Consider the following 22,083-nt stretch of genomic DNA (forward strand, 5'->3'; position numbering starts at 1 on the left):
AATTCTATTAAAGCTCAATAGTTCATTTCAAAAATATTTTGTGGTGCTAAAATACCACGTGACACATTGCACACTACAGCCACTATCACGCAGCCACCACTTGACTTATCACCCCAGTTCACTAGTTAACTCATGATCAGTTCAAGAATGGACGTGGAAGAAGCACTCTTCCAAAATATAATTGTCCTATGATTCATGAAGCTATTTCCAATAAAAAATATTGGAAAATCTCTTATTCAAAGTTACCAACGTTCCCAAAATGGGACATGCTTGATTATTGAATAATAAACACATTAAATAAAAATAAATTGAATAAGAAGATGTCAACATCCCTAAAATGAGACAAACAGAAATATCACCTTGAAACTCTTATTGAAAAAAATGTATGATATTAATATTTCATGTTGAAATGCTGAAGCTTTTTCGTCTATATAATTATATAAAAGCGAAATGGCACTCACACACTCACTGACTGACTGACTGACTGACTCACTCACTCACTCACTCGCAGAACTAAAAGTCTACTGGACCAAAAACGTTCAAATTTGGTAGGTATGTTCAGTTGGCCCTTTAGAGGTGCACTAAGAAGTCTTTTGGCAATATTTTAACTCTAAGAGTGGTTTTAAAGGGTTTAAAGTTCGTCTTCTAGCATGTATATTCTTCTTATTCTATTAATTATAATTGAAAAATATCCATACCATATGTTGATATAGAACTATAATCCAGAGAGAGTACCTCTTCGAAACAGTTGTTAACTGGTTACTAAATTAATAATTTTGTCAGGTTGGCATTAAGTTGAGTTGACTTTGTTAGGTTGGCACCAAGTTGAAGATTGAAATGCATTCATCGCGGAAAAATTGATTGGGCACTGCTACTTTAATCAGAGCTATTCCTGGGAATATTATATTACTAGCCGTCAGGCTCGCTTCGCTCGCCATATCCGTTTAGCCAGACGTTTAGTCTGGACCCCGACTGGATCGTCCTAATGAAAAATGCAGGCGAGCGAAGCGAGCCTTCTTATCTCATTCTTGGACGATCCAGTCGGGGGTCCAAAGGGCGGACCCCCTGGCTACGGATATAGCGAGCGAAGCGAGCCTGACGGCTAGTTTGATTATAAAACAAAAATAGTGAAAAATGGTTGTAATGAATAACCATGTATAATGAATAATGCTTAAGAGAAATGATTATATAACTTACCAAATACATTCTGTTCATTTTCTGTGAGGTTATCTTTCAATTTAAAGATTTACCAGCTCCCTCCAAGTATTTTCCTCACATCCCGGTCTGCATATAATTTTGAAGACATGTCAAATATAGCTGGTCTGCTCTCAACTTCAAGAATGAACCTTTCTGTATCAAATTGTTCACTATTCATTACAAGGACTCCAACAGACAACTGTACTGAACTTGATTTGAATTGAAACTTAACTGGAGATGATTTTCTGGTGACTGATAGCTGGTGGCTCTAGTGTGCAATGACAGATGATACTCAATGGTGACGTGATGGCGCGACAGTCTGGTGGCGACACAAAATCGGCGGCTCGAGCCACCAAATTCGTGGAAGCTTGGCTGGTGGCTGGTGGCTGGTGGCTGGTGGCTGGTGGCTGGTGGCTGGTGGCTGGTGGCTGGTGGCTGGTGGCTGTTGGCTCTAGTGTGCAGTGACAGATGAGAGACAATGCTATCACTTGGTGGCGCTTCCGTGGAAGCGCTTCCATGGTGGCCCAGTGTGCAAAGGGCCTAATACTGTCCATCAGAGTGTATTATGCCCTGTCCTGAAGTGTCGGCGATATTTCGGTGTGTAAAAGTCTAATGGTTGTTTGGGTTGCTGTATCGACAATAATTTGTTGTATAAAACTATGCTACTATCATCAAAAGCTTACCGAGTTGAAAGCAGAGAAAATAATATGCTACTTCCAATTACATGCCTCATTGCTGTAATTAATTGACCGAGCGAAGTGAGATCTAAGATTCAAGTCGACGGTTCTGCATTTCTCTTTAAGTTTATGAGTTTACATGTTCCGCACTGACGGCAAAACGCGGCAATAGATTTCCATGAAATTTAACAGGTAAGTTACTTTTCAAATTGCGCGTCGACGTATTTACAAGGTTTTTTGAAATTTTGCAGAATTATCCATCATAAATCAGCTGTCGAGTGGATTATTAATTGCATGCAATTAATATCCCAATGTAATTTGGTGAAAAATCAGCTGTCAAGTGAAGGAGACTCCTTTTCCTTATGTATTATCCTTAAAATACAAAATTTCAAAAGAACCTCATATATACGTCGACGCGAAATTCAAAAAGGAACATACCTGTCAGATCTGATGTGAATCTATTGCTGAGTTCCGCCGTAAATGCGCAACATATAAACATAAAGAGAAGTGCAAAACCGTTGACTTGAATCTTGGACCTCGCTTCGCTTGGTTAATAATTCTAAAAATCGAATGGAAAAATATACATGAAATCTTCATTATCGTCACTAGTAGTTCTGTGAACAATAGACCTCACGCTCAGTGAGTTACATTGACCTGTTGTTATGTTTTCTCAAAAATTAATAAATAATTCATCAATTTGAAATGTCCAGAAAAAATCCTAGAAAAACATAGATCTTTCTGTCCTATAGTACCGTGACGTGTCGTCCCGGAATGTGAGTGTGAGCGTTGTTATCAGCAGGTCTGGCTGCAACTGTCCACAACGTTGATGGAAAGATACAATTTTCAAGATGTCCCATGTTTTTGAACAGGTAGTATTATAGTCAACTGTCTACTAACGTTGATGGAAAGATACATTTTCAAGAAGTTCGATGTTTTTTAACGGGTAGTATTATAGTCAACTGTCTACTAACGTTGATGGAAAGATACATTTTCAAGAAGTTCGATGTTTTTCAACGGGTAGTATTATAGTCAACTGTCTACTAACGTTGATGGAAAGATACATTTTCAAGAAGTTCGATGTTTTTTAACGGGTAGTATTATAGTCAACTGTCTACTAACGTTGATGGAAAGATACATTTTCAAGATATTCGATGTTTTTGAACGGGTAGTATTATATTCCACTAGACAGCTGATTTATGATGAATAATTCTATTCATGAAAATCTATTGCGGCGTTTCGCTGTAAATGCGGAACATTAATATAAACATAAATAAAGAGGAATGCAAAATCGTCGGCTTGAATCATAGACGTCACTTCGCTCAATCAATTATGTTTATGGACTAGGCTTGTAAACCCTGTTCTGGTGTCCACCGCCTCCTCGGTCTTCCTATGTCTTTTTTCCATCCAGCAATCAAAGAAACACTGATCGGAAGAGAAAAAATAACGATACACCTTGTACTTTTTCTCTCCCAAATTTAGATAACTATAAATCTGAAACTAAGATTCCCCTAGGCGCTCTCAAGCTTGAAAGTTTCAAGACCAAAACTAAAATTCTGGTGTGGTACACTCACACAACTTTCCTTGCTCATATTTGAAACTACGATCAGACTTCTATATATGTGTATATATAATTGTTTTTTCAGAGTACAGAGTACTTTTTCCTTTGTGTAAATTGTGAAATTCGATTATTTTTTTTAGTCGTAATTTTACGACTACCTACCTACCTCATGCACGAGAAGGAGGTTACTAAGTCCATTTCTCAAGGATGGGGTGGACCCCCTATCAGTTTCCCAGAACGGAGACTCATGCCAGTTGAAAGAGCTGTGAAATAACTATACAGAGTATGAATTTAAAAAAAACGGTCAAGTTATTTTTGAAAAAATCGTATAAACATGGTTTTTTAGTGATTATCCGCCATTTTTCTCAATAATATTACGGAGCTCCTGCAATTTTCCCAGAAATGAGACTTATGTCAGTTGATAGGGCTTATAAATAGCTATCCATGGTATGAATTTGAAGAAAATCGTTTGAGCCGTTTTCGAGAAAACCATGAAAAACATGGTTTTTTAGTAATATCCGCCATTTTTAATTCAATTTTATTGCATTTCTTATTGTCGGATCCTCATGGTATAAGGACCTTAAGTTTAAAATTTCAAGTCAATCGGTTGATTAGGAATGGAGTTAACGTGTTCACAGACATACACACACACACACACACACACACACACACACACACACCCACACACACACACACACACACACACACACACACACACACACACACACACAGACCAACACCCAAAAATCATGTTTTTTGGATTCAGGGGACCTTGAAACGTATAGAAAACTTGAAATTAGGGTACCTTAATTTTTTTTTTGAAAGTAATACTTTCCTTACCTATGGTGGTAGGGCAAGGAAAGTAAAAATGAATATTGAATATACACATTTCCTACAGATACCTTGAAAAGTGACCATTTCTGCACTGATTGCAGGCCGCAAAGAATCACTTTTCCGCACTAGTGCGCAGTGAGTAGGTTAATGAAGCACCAGTGCAGGAAAATCAAAATTAAGTTGGTAACACTCACAGTGAGGCCCATGTTATAATGGCAGCGGAGAACAGCATTGCCTTGCCATTATGTGCCTTGATTATAGTCATTTCAATGCATACATAAGATAAACCCTCTTCAAGCAGTCAGATAGATTTTCAATTGAATTAGTAATCATTATAATTCAACTATTATTATTCAATTTTAAATAAATTAATGTTTTTTATATAAAATTACACACAGAAAAACATTTGATGGATTTCAGGGAATTTTACCCATATTTACCCACTTTTCATATTCAATGGTAACTGTAGGAAAAATTTAATGTGAAATACGTGCGCAAAGTTCGTTTGCTGCACACTTCGTTTCTTTCGGTGTAGCAGACTGTCACTTCGCGCACTAGTTGCACAAATAACTATTATCTTCTAAACAAATTTTGCCGTGTGTTTTCTGGGTTCCAATCTTTCCACTGAGATAATGAAACTTTGATTAATTAAACACAGATGGCGTTCATCGTTGGGGACAGGTAGCTTCGAACAATTATTTATCATTATTAATTGGCATCGATAATAATGATGATTATGATGATGATGATGATGATGATGATGATGATGATGATGATTATGATGATTATGATGATGATGATGATAATGATGATGATGAATGCCCCGTTTCGGGAAGCCAATTTTCTGACTCCAGCAGCTTAAAGTACAGAACCTAGCTAAATCTCGAGCTCGGAAACCGGGCTTTAGTGAACATGGATTATCCTATCATATTAAGCGAGCAATTTCTGTATTTTTATATCTGGCTATCTTCATATCTGGCTATTTTGATATCTAGCTAGCCGCCAGGCTCGCTTCTCTCGCCATATCCGTCTAGCCAGGATCGTCCAAAAATGAGATCAGCGGGCTCGCTCCGCTCACCTGCATTTCTCATTTGAGCATGCTTCATTCCATCCGAAAGTCAAAGTACTGAAAAAATGCAGAAAAGCTGAGAAAAACGTTGGAAAAACGCTGATTTTGGGCGTATCTTTGATGAAATATTAAAGTCACCTCATCACAAAATTTTTAGACCCTAGCTAAACCTCGGTACCAAATTTGAACATTTTCTGTCTATTACTTGATGAAAGGACTGAGAAAACGCAAAAACCGATAATTTTGGGCGTATCTTTGGCGTTATTTAAAATTCCTTCTTACACAACATTATCACATCCCAGCTGAGCTTCTGTACTTAATTTGAACATTTTCTGTTCATCTGTTCTCCATAAAGCTGAGAAAGCGCAAATAACGCTGGAAAAACGCAGATTTTGGGCGTATCTTTGGATTTTTTTTTCAAATCCGTTCTTAGTGCACCTCCAAAGGGCTAACTGAACATACCTACCAAATTTGAACGTTTTTGGTACGGAAGATTTTTAATTCTGCGATTGAGTGAGACAGTCAGTGAGTGAGTGCCATTTCGCTTTTATATATATATATATATATATATATATAATATATATATATATATATATATATATATATATATATATATATATATATATATCTATATAGATAGATTATTTTGTTCAAAGTATCTTGAAAACTGCTCTAGCCAATTTCACGAAATTTGGAACAAAGTAGGTTTATGATATAAAAATTCGATTGCACTATGTCTCATCCCTGGGAAAACCCGCTGAAGAACATTAAAAGGATAATTCATCCTTTGAAGAACAGATGTCTGTATAATTCCGTCGTCTGTCGATAACAGAAGATGCGTGTGCCTGTGGGGAGATCAGCTGTGTAATCATTCAATCAGCTTACCATATCTCGCGAGAAATATTATCTAGAAATTTTATCAAAATAATCGATTTGTTGACATGACATGGCTTATCAGTCTAAATTAGAGTATATCATAATATATTCAAAGTTAATCATTAATTCACAGTTTCGAGTGATTAGTGAGTGTTATTTAATTTGGTTTGTAAACAATCTAAATTAGAACTTTTCGGTTTTTAGATATTTCAACTAAAAATTGGACCTGAATTTAAGTGTATGAAACATAACCTACTTTTTGGAACATTTTTAGTGTATAAATCGAAATTCGGGGAAAAAACAGTCTTGGGCTGTGCCTGTTTGTCCTTCCCCAATCATTTTGAAGAATTGTGTTCTGTTTATCAATAAATAAATAATGAGCGAAGCTCGGTGCCCCGATATTGAATCATGAACATAATCATAAATAATACAACCGGTGAAAATGTTATGAACTGTTCTTAACAGAAGGCTATTCAGAACCATGATACCAGTATAACTGACTCAAATAATTATTGTTGAAAGTTTGGAGCAGCCTAACTTGGTTTCCCGTTTCCCGAAATTGGCCGCCAGCGAATGTGGCCGAATAATTTCGACTCGGAATGGTTTTTCTCGCCGATGAATTATTGCCGGCCGAAACTTTTCGCCGACTGAAAGTTTTCCCGGTGGTCGGAGAAGTGGCTGGCAGACACGTCAACGGCTGGGAAAAACAGGCTTCGACAGGCCGAGAGAAAAACCCCTCGAAAATAGAAGAAGGCCGTGCATCATAACAATAAATCAGCCGTCGCACATTGCTATTGCTAAAGCGGGGCGAAAATAAAGGAGAAAATGAAGAAGAAGGAGAAGAAGACGAAAGAGTAGAAGACGACGAAGAAGAAGAAGAAGAAGAAGAAGAAGAAGAAGAAGAAGAAGAAGAAGAAGAAGAAGAAGAAGAAGAAGAAGAAAAAGAAGAAGAAGAGAAGAGAAGAAGAAGAGGAAGAGGACAGGTGAAGGAGAAGAAGAAGAAGAAGGAGGAGAAAGGAAAGAAGAAGAAGAAGCAGAAGAAGAGGGAGAGGAAGAGGACAGGTGAAGGTGAAGAAGAAGAAAAAGAAGAAGAAGAGAAGAGAAGAAGAAGAAGAAGAAGAAGAAGAAGAAGAAGAAGAAAAAGAAGAAGAAGAAGAAGAGAAGAGGAAGAGGAAGAGGAAGAAGAAGTAGAAGAAGAAGAAGAAGAAGAAGAAGAAGAAGAAGAAGAAGAAGAAGAAGAATTGAATTGAATTGAATTGAATCGCTGCCTTTATTAAAAACCTAGGAGGGCGAAGTTAGGAACTAACTCACCCCGGCCCTCTCTTACACTTAACCCTCCAAAGAAGAAGAAGAAGAAGAAGAAGAAGAAGGAGAAGAAGAGGGAGAGGAAGAAGAAGAAGAAGAAGAAGAAGAAGAAGAAGAAGAAAACAAGAACAAGAAGAAGAAGAAGAAGAAGAAGAAGAGAGAAGAGGAGGAGAGGAGGAGGAGGAGGAGAGGAGGAGGAGGAGGAGGAGAGGAGGAGGAGGAGGAGAAGGAGGAGGAGGAGGAGGAGAAGGAGGAGGAGGAGGAGGAGGAGGAGAATGAGAATAAGAAGAAGGAGTAGGACAAGAAGAGGAAGAAGAAGAAGATGAAGAAGAAGTCATTTTTCTGAGAAGACAAGATTTGTTTTGCCTTATCTATGAAAAATGCAACATAATATGCTGGCTGCATACATAATACATATTTTTGAAAGTCTGTTCCTTCTATTGGTCATAGAATATGTGTCATTTTTGGAATTTATTTTTTGAATTAGGTTGCTTCCAAAACGGTAGGAATAATATGTGTTTCAAAAAATGACTCTATTTTGAACAGTTATATTTATTTAAGGAAATTATGTATACAATTCAATTTTTAATCAAATTACTCACAGAAGAACTTCTCAGACTTTTCACCCACTCTGTATAGGCTTTTCCAAAGAGAATGGCCCAAGTTTAAGCAGTTTTTTTTTTTAAAGTGTACACAAATCAATTCTACATCAAATTATAGAAGTATCTAGTTTATGATGATGTATATTATAAGTGTCCTTTTTGCCCTCCTTTTGAGGCTCAGACGACACCTAGACGGTAGCCAAATTCTTCCCAGACTGTTCGCAAGATGTCTTCTCGGACTGCAGCTACTGCATCAGTTATCCTGGCTTTTAGCTGCTCAATATATCAAGTGCTAAGGGAGGAACAACGTTGAAGATCGTGTTCATGTTCCTTCTTAGCACTTGATATATTGAGCAGCTAAAAGCCAGGATAACTGATGCAGTAGCTGCAGTCCGAGAAGACATCTTGCGAACAGTCTGGGATGAATTCGGCTACCGTCTAGGTGTCGTCTGAGCCTCAAAAGGAGGGCACATAGAACACTTATAATACATAATCATGAACTAGATACTTCTATAATTTGATGTAGAATTAATTTGTGTACACTTTTGTTTAAAAAAAAAATAACTGTTTAAACTTGGGTCATTCTCTTTGGAAAAGCCTATACAGAGTGGGTGAAAAGTCTGAGAAGTCATAGTAAAGTAATATTTCCAATTTGAGTAGCATCCCCTATCACACCCACCTTGGAATAACTTTTTTCCATGAGATACTAAGCCGTTCTCATACTTTTTTCTCTCATTTCTGCTTTGGATAGTATTGATTAATAATGTGAATATTTCCGAAACGGTTTGAGATATCGATATGCGGTTTCCGCCATTCATTTTTCCTTGAAATTCCCTATCAGGATCATGTATCGCACGACCACCTTCCTATTTGAAAAAATGAAGTTGCATTCAATATGGCGGATTCAAGATGGCGGACCAGATTTCCAAAGTCATTATGAAGTAGTTTTTTCCACTTTGAGTAGGAGGAATCACTTCCACCGTCAAATTACCTTTGTGCATGAGATATTAAGCCGTTCTCGGACTTTTCACCCACTCTGTATAATGATTACTGAAGTTTGAAAATATTTACTCTCACATTTTAACAAGTCAGTTTGGTAGGAGAGTTGATAAGTAATGAAGAATAATATTTGAACAATCCTGTTACTCAGCTTGTCTGATGTTTATAGTGAGGTCCACGTTATAATGGCAGTGTTTGTTTAGAAATGGACGTATTGCTATCCTTGTCTTATCATTCAACAAAATGAATACCGCTATCTCTTTCTCGCTTTGCACTGTTGCCAGATCGTTCTTTAACAATGTGGAATTAATAATTGATTAACAAAATATTTCATCTTAATTATAATAATTCATTAAGAAGTTATTGAAAATTATAATTTCTTGCTTGATAAAATATACGGTAATTGATTATTTTTAACGAGAATGAACAGTTGATATTTCATCAATCAGCTACAGTCTATAGAAGGCATTGACAAGGCAGAGGATCGGCAACGTTGTTCTCCTATCTTTCTCCACTGCCATTATAACTTGGACCTCACTGTAGACTAATTCCTTCCACACGTCGTTCTCTCGAGGCGAGCGGAGTGAGTCTGTGTCGACTTGTAATAATAAAAGATAAAGAGGTTGTGTTTGTTTTCAGCAAACAGAAGGTATAATCTTCCCCGGAGGAGAATTGAGACTACAGCTAACAAAATCTGTAGAGTCAGCACTTGAAGGGGTGGTGTGGTGAGTTGTGGGTGGGAAGGGGTTGGTTGAAACGGTTAGTTGAGGGGAAGTTCTGAGATAGGTCTGAGAGTTGAGAAATCAGTATTCAGCAGAGGCGGTCTCAAAATGGCGGACCAGGGTTCACGTTCCCACTACACCACAGGTGCTAACAGAACGTGTGGTGTGCGTGTGTGCGCGTTTTAGGATTGAAGGTGTGTGTGTGTGCGTGTTTTTTAGGTTTGTATGTGTGTGTGTGTGTGTGTGTGTGTGTGTGTGTGTGTGTGTGTGTGTGTGTGTGTGTGTGTGTGTGTGTGTGTTTGTGTGTGCTATCATCAGGTAGAAAAAGAGTGCAGATTTGTGAAAAAGGATTTCGAGAAAACATCGTAGGGAACGTAATTGTTGATTGCGTTATCATACTAATGCTAATACAATTACTGAACAGCTGTGCTAATAGTGGATGTGTTTGTGATTTTGCCGGCTTAAAATTCACCAAGTTTCTAAAAATGTATTTTTCATGCATTTTCAAGACTTGAAAATACAGGAGTACTAGCAGGTGGACCATGCTCCGCTAGGATGTCATTAAGAACTTGACAAACTGAAAACTTGATGTACTGGAACCTTGAAGAATTTAAAATAGACCTTCAATCATCCTCAGTAAATTAACAATTAACTATAATTTCTTTCTCTTTCTCTTCTCTTTTTGTTTCTCATTTCAGTTTTCTTGTTTTCTCTCTTCTCTTTCTTCCTCTTGTTTTCACTATTTTCTCCCTTTCTCACTCATCCTTTCCCTCTTTTAAATTCTTTTAAGTAAAAATTTCAATATTGCATAGTGTTGGCAACTGTTGATTCTATTAAATCATTCACTATGAAGAGATAGCAGACCTCGTGTGTCTCCAGCGTTATTGTCCTGTCACCAGGTGGCTCAGATCTTTGTTTATAAGTAAACTTTTCATAACGGCAAGGAAAGTTGTGTGAGTGCACCACATCAGATTTTTTGTAAAGCGTGCATGACCAATTTTTAAAACCCAGATGAACCAATGCATATATCGTTTCACCTTGCTTCATGGTAAGCCAAGCAAATTTTCAAATTGTAAACATGATCAGCCGTTTGAAATAGATATGCATAATCAGCTGTTCTGAAATTTTCCATCAATTTCAACAATTTCGACAATGACGTTACAGACAAGTGTAGGTTGGGCGAGTGGAATGGACAGTTTATACTAGTAGTTCTGTGAACAGTAGACCTCACGCAGTTTTCTCATTCACAAGTATCTGATGTCACCATCTTCTAGTTGATTCAGATGAATTTCACAGTTGAATCATGATTTAAACTTGAAAACTCTTATTTGTTTTCTTCAAAATCAAAAACTCACTGATGTAAATAAACTCAGTTCACGTTTGAATTCGTTTCCCATAAATTATGATAATTTATCCAGCTCCGTGATAATCTTTTCATCTGATAGAAATATTTCTAAACTATTTTTAAATTAATTTTTTTGATCAAGAATATTATAATTTCTTCAGCATTATTTAGTTCATTTAATATTTTTTTATTATATTCTCAATCACCTATTGAATTTTTTTTAGATATCAATGTGAAGACTATGTAGTTGGTGATGATGGTTGAAGCTGAAAATTAGGTGTTTTTCACAACACAAGGAGCATTGTTGTCAGGTTTACCTGGAAATCTATATGAGATAGAGCGATCTACCTGATCTCAGATTGTAGAGCACAAAAATACGCCCTGAGAGATTTTGAATTATCCAAATGGTAACAATCGGAAGATATTGTTGATCAAAATCTAAAATTCATCAAATATTGATTTTCTCTTCAAATTCCACTAATTTTTGAAAAATCATAACTCAGTACTAATTGGAGATAAATTGGAAATAAATTGACTGAATTCGATGAGTGCCTATAGTAAATATATGTTAGTAAATGATCAGTACCTGTCTATAAGTGTTGGTTAGTCTGATTATCTTGTTATCTAAATTCAACTTCTCTTCATCACTCAACTGTGATACTATAGTAGAAACGTCCAAATGTATTTATTGTTGTTGTTATTCTATTTGTTAATATTAACCATCATTACATGAGCATTGTGTATATACTACTGTAGAAGTGTGTGACTTGAACTTATCGTTGTTATGTTATATATTGACGTTGTCTATGCTGTAAAGGCTTTTCGACAATAAAATTTTTTTTATTTTATTTATAATCGGCTTATCGCCTATGGTAACATGATTACATGATACTCTAGTGAGTGAGACAGTGATAAAGGATAATTATATCATACAGGAAAAAAGAGAGTGCTAGACATGTAAGAATAGATAAGGAAAGAATGATAGGAAGGAATAGGAGAAGACGGAGATGTTAAACAGACCGAGAATGGAATGTGAGAAATGTGTTGGAAGTTTATTTACTTTATCTACGCAGGCAGGCAGATATACATCCGCAATGCGTTTCCCGCGTGAATAAAGTTGTTGAACAGGTGTGCCAACTGCGGCTGCTGACAAAAACACGAACAGGTCTGCCAATTTGTGCTCGCATGCTGCTCGATCAAAATTAGACTGCGATGTTTGTGATAGTAATTGAGGAGGAGGAAGTTTTGGATTGGAATGAGAAGTAGAAGAAGAAGAAGAAGAAGAAGAAGAAGAAGAAGAAGAAGAAGAAGAAGAAGAAGAAGAAGAAGAAGAAGAAGAAGAAGAAGAAGAAGAAGAAGAAGAAGAGAAGAAGAAGGAAGAAGAAGATGATGAAGAAGAAGAAGAAGAAGAAGAAGAAGAAGAAGAAGAAGAAGAAGAAGATGAAGAAGTGATGGTGAGAAGGAGAAGTAAGAAGAAAAGAAGAAGAAGAAGAAGAATAGAGGAGAAGGAAAAGAAGAAGATGGAGGAGAAGAAAAAGAAGAAGAAGCAGAAAAAGAAGGATGAGGTGATGGAGAAGATAATTTTTCATCCTTTCATTCTCCATGAAAAATTGAAATAGTTATCGAGAAATTTTATCGAGCTAGACAATTTAATCAACTTGATCAACATAATCTGATTTGTTGACATGACCTCTGTCAGAGATTGACAATGGTGTAATAACCGAAACCGGTCTTTCTAATTTCAATAAATCAGTGGTTTTTTGACAATTTCTTAGTCTTTTTCATTCAAGACAAAATTATTTCCAGCTGTGTAATCATAATCAATCAGTGAGAAATTTTATCGAGCTAGACAATTTTTAATCGATTTGATCAACAAAATCTGATTTGTTGACATGACATGATAATCCTCCTATACTTGAGTATATCATAATTTCCAAAGTAGATCATTATTTGACAATTTCAAGTGATTAGTGAGTGTTATTTTGTTATTCAATTTGGTTTGTAAATAATCTAAATTATAACGTTTTTGTTCTCAAATGTTTAAACAGAAAATTGAACCTGAATTCAAGTGTATGGAACATAACCTACTTTCTGGACTATTTATAGTGTATAAATAAAAATTCGGGAAGAAACAGTTTTGGGCTGTGCCTGTTAGTACTTCCCCAATCATTTTGAAGAATTCTGTTCGGTTTATCAAAAGTCAATAAATAAATAACGAGTGAAGCACGGTACCCCGATATTTTATAATATGATCTTCAATATAGATTGTATTCACAAACAAAACAAATGAATGAATTTTGAGGATAAATCGGTCTCAATGACATAGTTTGCTCGTAAAGCTTCTGATTCTTCTTCTTCTTACTTCTCCTTCACACCCTCGATCCTTCACCTTATTCTCCTTCTCTTACTTTTTCTTCCCCACATTTCTTCTTCATCATCATAATCTTCTTCTTCTTCTTCTTCTTCTTCTTCTTCTTCTTCTTCTTCTTCTTCTTCTTCTTCTTCTTCTTCTTCTTCTTCTTCTTCTTCTTCTTCTTCGTCTTCTTCTTCTTCTTCTCCTAAATTTGAAAGATATATGACATAATATTTGCACCACCATAATCCATGAGATGATACTGAGTAGCAGCAGCTGCAGCTGTTGACATGCAAAGTTGGACATTTTCCAAAATATCCAGTCTGTTTTCAAGAATGATGATACACTTCAGATCCCGTTCGCAGCCAAATGATGATGCTCTGCAACTTTGTCACAAAAATGACACACTCCAGATACTCTAGTGTTCAACACAATATACAGAGTGGGTGAAAAGTCTGAGAACGGCTTAATATCTCATTCACAATAGCTATTTATGTATTAAGAGCGTAATTACGCATGAATTACATACAAATTTTTTTCTACAACTGCCCAAACCTGTTAAATTACTTATATCGGCGGAGTTACAATTACCGACTTTTTAGGTTAAGATCTGACTTTTTGGCGAGCTGTATACAATCAGCTGATTAGGGAGCGTAAAGAAACTCTTCTGCGCATGCGCGAATGATTTGGGAGCGTAAAGTAGATCTACTGCGCATGCGCGGATGGTTAGCGAGCGAAAAAGTAGATTCGCCTCAGAAATAAGCTGTTTTAGGAGGAGAATTGAGTGTGTAAATTCTTTCTCTACGCACATTTGTAGAAAAAGGTAATTTGACGGTGGGTGTGATTGGGGATCCTACTCAAATTGGAAAAAACACTTCATACTGACTTTAAAAAACTAGTCCGACATCTTGGATCTGCCATATTGAATGCAACTTCATTTTTTTAAATAGGAAGGTAGTCGTGCGATAGATACATGATTTTTATAAGGAATTTCAAGAAAAAATGAATGGTGGAAACTGCATATCAATATCTCAAACCGTTCATAAGATATTCACATTATAAATCTGTACCATGCAAATCGGAAATGAAATACATGAGTGGTATTGAATTATAATGTGAATATCTTCTGAACGGGCTGAGATATCCATGTGCGATTTTCGCCATTCATTTTTTTTTTTTTTAAATTCCGTATCAAAATCATTATCGCATGACACCCTTCCTATTTAAGAAAGAAGTTGCATTCAAAATGGCGGATCCAAGATGGCCGACCAGATTTTTTAAGTAATTGTAAAGTAGTATTTTCAATTCAAGTAACATCACTAATCACACCCACCTTGGAACCACTCCTTTTTATGAGATACTAAGCTGTTCTCAGACTTTCTTCTCTCTTTTCTGCTTTGAATTGTATTGATTAACAATGATTGTGAATATCTTCGAAAAGATTTGAGATGTCAATATGCGGTTTCCGTCATTCATTTTTTCTTGAAATTCAGTATCGAAATCATGTATCGCACGACCACCTACCTATTTAAAAAAATGAAGTTGCATTCAATATGGCGAATCCAAGATGGCGGACCAGATTTTTAAAGTAGTTTTTTTCAATAATTTTAGTGGGATCCGCAATCACACCCACCGTCAAATTATCTTTGTGTATGATATATTAAGCCGTTCTCGGACTTTTCACCCACTCTGTATATTATGTTCTAGGCCCGAACTGGATAATTGGAAATATCTTATTGATTTGATGTTTCCTGCATTACACTGTACCGTGGAATTTGAAAAACCGTGTAAATCTAGCTTTTGAAAAATAACATAGTGTCATATTATGCTTTTTGATAACTGGCAGGTAACCCGTGCTTTGCAAGGGACTATTTCGAAACTTGACAAACTGAAAACTTGACCGAGTAGAATCTTGAAGAGTTTGAAGTAGGCCTATAACCTTCCTCGGTTAATTAAGTATCTATATTTCTGCAAAATTCCAAGTTAATCAGTCCAGTAGTTGAGACGTGATGATGCGTCAAACATAATTTTCCCATCCCGTACGTGTATAAGCCAGTTCTTTTCTTCATTACAGTAGAGATAAGTTCTTCAACTTGGTGCGAACCTAATAAACCTGACAAAATTGGACTGGTTATTTATTTAATTGCCAATTTCAGCCAACTGCATCGAAGAGGTAGATTGTACCTGAGATTGTAGTTCTATATTAACACTAGTAGCTCTGCGAACAGTAGACCTCGCTCATGAATACAACTTTCAATCTAATGAGAAGGGCCAGTAAAGTAAGTACAGTATATTGTGAAGGTTCAGCCATGTCATCTATTATTTTCTCCATTGAAAGTGTTGGAGACACTGTTTGCAGGGACACCGGACTTATCAAAGAGGTAACTTTATATCGTCTCCATATTTACAATATAAACATATATTATAACTTTTCTAATAATTAATTATAAGAAATCGGTCAACTTACGGAAAAATGTAATATGCAGTAGGCAATTTAGATGATGAATCGTCTCACAGACGATGGGGAGATGGAAAATGATTATAAATAAGATGAGTTTGTTGGTGACAATGACAGGAGGTTGCTAATGATGTTTTTCATGAAAAGTGGATTCAATGTTATGGCTTGTTATGCCTATGCAGAATTTTAATGCTCACAAATCGGTTTCCGATCTCATACCTAAAGGAAAACAAAAGACTTGAAACTGTAGAGCGACACAAGAATGCACAAAAAAGCATACAATAAAATAATTATTGTACCTGATAAACTGAAAATTCAGTTGAAAAATAACTAAAATAAATCTAACTCACTAATAAAACAATTAGTATCGTCTGCAAAAAAAATCTGGTCAGAACGAGATTTTTCGTGGAACCCAGAACCTGGTGGAACCCAGATGGGAACCTGGGTCCCACAGTGTGTCAAACTACGCTCTAACCGTCTTGTACACCATGCCCATTCAACAGTGGATGCGAAAAAGTAGGAACATGGTTGCTGTATCTTCAAAGATACGAAGAAGTAAATTTTTAGGTTAGTTTACGGTTTCTTAAATGTTACAGAAAACCGGAGGTCTTACAAAAAATCGTTACACATACGTTTCTGCGCCTTGTTTCAAAGAACTTGTATACCAAATTTCATTCAAATCAGACAATAACTGCGACTGTAACTGCGGTACAAACGAACAAACAGACAAAAGTCGATCGAGTCGAAACTAAGACCTCAGCTTTGCTTCGGTCAATAAATGATATGTACATTTCAATTGTAATATATTCATATCCCATGAATATAATTTTAACAAATTATTCTGAAAAATCTAGAAGGAAAATTGAAACTCGGGCTTCGAGGTGCTGGAGATTGATATTTTTATAATCTATGAGCAAAATTTGAAGATCTGAATCATTCCCGTTTTTCCGGTATGCAATTCACGAGTTGGCATGTTTTGATGCGAACAAACACAACTCTACTTTCTCTCATATTATATAGAAGATGTAACTGCCCAAGATGAGGATAGAAGAATAATCTGTAACAATATTCATATCACATTTAAGGAAAGAAAACGGTCTGTAAAATTTTTCAAACACGGCTCTGAATTTCATTGAATAGGAAAGACTGATCTTCTGAATAAGAAATACTAAATCGATTAAGTTAATTCCACTAATTTACACAGATATTTATGATCTCAATATTGTGCATTATGATAGCTGTTGCTGAAATCCCAGGCATCAATATCTGTAAACCAGGGCCGGTTTCCGAGCTCGGGTTCATCGAAGTTCTACACCTTTTCCAACTGTATTTGAGATAGTATCGATTGTAATTGAGAAAAGTCATTTGTATTTGAGAAAAAGTTAAGATGTAAATGAGAATAGTCAATTGTATTTGGGAAGTCATCACTTGTAGTTGAGAATAGTGAATTTTATTTGAGAAAGTAGGTAAGATTTAAGTTTGAGAAAATACGATTTGAAATTGAGACGTTGTCAGTTGTAATCGGGAAATTTAATATTTGAATAAAACATATAGTTTTCAAATGAAAAAATATTCTCAAGCCCCCAAAATCCGGTGAAGAATTGCCGAATTGCTTGATCAAGAGATTCAATTGATTGATGATAAAGTTCAATTGCGACTTGAACATAGAGAATTTGATCATCATCAAGTGCAATATTTCACAAAATACAGATGGAATTAAATGGAGAATGCATTTATTCAAATGCTAATTAATATATAATCATTATTATTTAACGAAAATCCTAAATAAATGCTGCAAATCACCCCGAAGACCTCTGCTACTGCAGACATTGACAACAGGGTTAAATTCTCATCGAATTTCCTTCTAGCTGTTAACCCTGTTGTCAATGTTTTCAGTAGCAGAGATCTTCGGGGATCTCTCTTACTAATTATTATTAAATAATAATTATATTTCACAAAATGTTTGGAGACAAAAGTCGTGTTGTCAATACATAGATAAAAATGATATTCATTAATCATTCGTGAACAGTACAGGGAGAATAATTTCACCATTAAAAATATTAATTTCCCCCAATGCAAATCCTATGGTAGTAATTGGAAAAGTATGTACGTAGTACATAGTCCTTTCCTGCTCAAATCAAACCTGTACTGTGGGCTACAGAAGAGCCACGACAAGTGAATTGGAAATTTTCTCATTTTCAATCAATATCTTCTCATTTACATTTGACGATTCCTCGTTTCTCAATACAATTGACTACTCTCAATTACATGTGATGACTTCCCAAATACAATTGACTTTTCTCATTTACATCTGACATTCTCTCAATTACAAGTGACTATTCTCAAATACAAGTGACTATTCTCAAATACAATTGATACTTTCTCAAATAAAATTGGAAAAGGGTAAGACATTAAACAGCTGAAGTCAGAAAATTGGCTTTCCGAAACGGGGCGTATCGCAGTCCACGTTCAAATAAAATTTCGAAAAACTAGAAAATTGAACGCAAAATAAAATGAAGAGAAAATAGTGTAAAGTATCAGCTATTTTGAAGCATTTAGAGCATATCATGAAGTGAAAAACAGTACACATATGATAAACAAAGGGAAATTAGCATAATCTAGGTTGTGTGATGAGTTGGTCTTTATTTTCCTTTTCCTCTCTATGGCCTCATCACAGAGTATGTTCATATGCAAATTTATTTTCCTCTCATGCTATCTCCCTTACCGCTTTCTCTCTCTTTCCCTTGCCCCTTTTTCTCATTCCCCCTCTATTCATTATCTCACACTCTCTCACTCACTCTCTCACTATCTCTCTCTCTCTCTCTCTCTCTCTCTCTATCTATCTATCTATTTTCTTGTTCTCCCATTTTATCTAAACCAATTCCACCCTCGATCATGTCACGAAAAACAATTTCGATCTAGTTAAACCACTTTGATTTCAGAACACTCAGCCACCAAGCCGAGCAACGTAATTGAAAATTGATTCTGAAATTCTCGTTGCCAATTTTCTTCACTGCAGGAAGGGTGGTGAGGGGTAGGGAAAAGCGTTTTCCATTTAGCTCTTGTTTTTCCACTTTTAATTTGCGTTTTTCTTCCTGTTCTAACTGGCGAATACATTATTTTCCAGCTGTTATAAATAGTGATTCCCATTATTTACATTGGACGAGTGAAATTTATTCGAATTGAATGCTTAATGTGCTTCTATTCATCACAAAATGCACATATAAATCGTTGGTAAACATGGTGAAATCAAAACAGTGACTCATTGCTCATGTTACGTTCTCGTAACAATGTAAGTTGACCGAGCGAAGTGAGGTCTAAGGTTCAAGTCGACGGTTTCGCATTTCTCTTAATGTTTAAATGTTTGAATGTTTAAATGTTTATATGTTGCGCATTTACGGCGAAACGCGGTAATAGATTTTCAAGAAATTTGAAAGGTATGTTCCTTTTTTAATTGCGCGTCGACGTATATACAAGGTTTTTGGAAATTTCTCATTTCAAGGATAATAGAAAAGGAAAAAGAAGCCTACTCCATACGCCAATATTACAGTAAAAATCGGCCTATAGAGTTATTCATCATAAATCAGCTGACAAAAGTGATTACACAGATGTGTGGAGAAGCCATTCTATTGCTGTATTTCCATAAAGTTTCAATCAGGTACTTATGGATGAGAATACTGCGTGAGGTCTACTGTTCACAGAACTACAAGTAATATAAGTTGACCGAGCGAAGTGAGATCTACAAGTAATATAAGTTGACCGAGCGAAGTGAGATCTAAGGCTCAACTCACACTTACGCGACTCAGGTCGAAAAGAGACTTGACTCTAGTCGAGAGCATGTGTTTTCAGATGGTGACAGTCGCGGAGACTAGAGTCGACTGGTTTGATTGTCACCATTTGAGAACACATGCTCTCGACTAGAGTCGAATCTCTTTTCGACCTGAGTCGCGTAAGTGTGAGTTGAGCCTAAGACTCAAGTGGATAATTTTGCATTTTTCTTCATGTTTATATGTTTATATTCAAGTTCCGAAAATAGATTCTGATGAAATTTGACAGGTATGTTCCTTTTTGAATTTCGCGCCGACGTGTATAAAAGGTTTTTTGAAATTTTGTTTTTTAAGGATAATACGGAAGGAAAAGGAGTCTCCTTCGAACGCCAATATTACTGTGATAATCAGACTATAGAATTATTCATCATAAAATGTTTTCACTGTTGAGTGGATTATCAATTGCATGCAATCAATATCTCAATGTCTTTATCTCTCGAAATTATAAAAGAAAACATACCTGTCAAATTTCATGAAAATTCATTGCTGCGTTTCGCCGTAAATGCGGAACATAAATAATGAGAAATTCAAAACCTTCGACTTGAATCTGAGACCTCACTTCGCTCGGTCAATAATCGATTATTTTAAACAAGTATGAACAGTTAATAATACATCAATGAACCTGTATCAGATACCGTCTATAGAAGTTATTGACAAGACAGAGGATCGGCAGCGTTGTTTTCCTATCTTTCTCCACTGTCATTATAACGTGGACCTCACTTCAGTTTGTGATTTGTGAGGTGAAATTTCCAGTCTGCGTTATTTTTGAGCAGATATGGAGTCTTTAAGGGTGAGAATAATGAGAGACCTGTACAGAGAGAGAGAATGAGTTTGAGAGAGAGTTAGAGTGATTGAGGGAAACTTCAGGGTAACAGAATATAGAGTATCTAAGGGTGAGAGATAATGAGAGTCCTCATAAGAGAGAGAGAGAGAAAAAAGAGAGAGAGTGAGAGAGGGTGAGTGATTAAGGGAAACTTCAGGGTAGGAAAATAATGTCTCATGAAACTCGTGCCGCTGAGTTTGGACTGGAATTTCTCTTCTCTCTATTTAGAGACTCTCTTCAACTGTCAACGTATCTTATGGATGACATCGATGCTTTCCATTCGAACAACCCTGACAGTTAAAAGAGAATCCAACTGTGGAAGGGGAAAGTGGAAGACGTGCTCATGAATCTGTTCCCTGTTTCGAACTAGGACTAGGATCATGATCAGAAGCTGTTCTTGTAGGCACGATAACAGACTCACGGCTTCACAGTACACACACACACACACCAACACATACACAAACAGGGTCTGCACTCTTATCAAGATTGCAATTCCTCACTCTCGAACTATCTCTCTCTCTTCTCCTCACTCACTTTTTCCTCTCTCTCTCTCTCTCACTCTAGTGTTGTGTGGCAGAGAGGACCTGGAGTCCTAACTTCGCCCTTAATAAAGGCAATCTATCAATCAATCTCTACATAAATAGAGAAATCTAATCTCTCTATCTATCTCACTCTCTTAAACTATAGAAAAAACTATCTCACTTTTAGTAGAGAGTTAGTGGGGAGGATATTTTTAATATTCTTTCCGAAGAATGGACATTGATATGTCCAAAGCTCCGCCAATTTATGTAGATGCATAACAATATAATTATCCATTGTTATTATATGACAAATTACTTTTTCATATCATATACTTTCAATAATTATTTTCTTAGTCTATATTATGTAAATTCATCGATAATTTTGCTGTATTGTAAGCTAATGTATATAAGTGTATAAGCCATATATTGTAATCTACATAAATAAAGTACTCAATCAATCAATCAATATCTTACTCTAGTGTTGTGTGGCAGAGAGGACCTGGAGTCCTAACTTCGCCCCTAATAAAGGCAATCAATCAATCAATCTCTACATAAATAAAGAAATCTAATCTCTCCATCCATCTCACTCACTCACTCTCTCTCCCTTGATCCCGGTCGTGTGTTGATGGGAGGGATATTATTTTATATCCTTTTCAGAGAATCGACAATTTATTCGTTGAAACATCGCCGATTTATGAAGTTACATTACAATAATATATTATCGTTATTCTTATTGCATTCAATCTTTATTCTCTTTCAATTTTTATACTTTTCAAAATTCGTTGAATAATAAATTAGCAATACCGTTATTTAATGTAAATTAGTGTATAAGCCAGTAAATATTGTAACATACATAAATGGAGAACTCTTATACAATCTAATCAAATCTAATCTCTCTCACTCTCTCTCTCTCTCTC

The 22,083-nt window shown here is 36.0% G+C and overlaps 1 protein-coding gene across 2 annotated transcripts in view; it reads left to right on the top strand.

The window, feature by feature from the left end:
- Window positions 1-22,083, top strand: part of LOC120348747 (SPEG neighbor protein-like) — a 441,368-nt gene that overhangs the window by 235,244 nt on the left and 184,041 nt on the right. The gene's annotated exons all lie outside the window — the stretch shown is intronic.

The sequence above is a fragment of the Nilaparvata lugens genome, chromosome 9, assembly GCF_014356525.2.
Source record: "Nilaparvata lugens isolate BPH chromosome 9, ASM1435652v1, whole genome shotgun sequence".
In the NCBI taxonomy this organism is placed as follows: domain Eukaryota; kingdom Metazoa; phylum Arthropoda; class Insecta; order Hemiptera; family Delphacidae; genus Nilaparvata; species Nilaparvata lugens.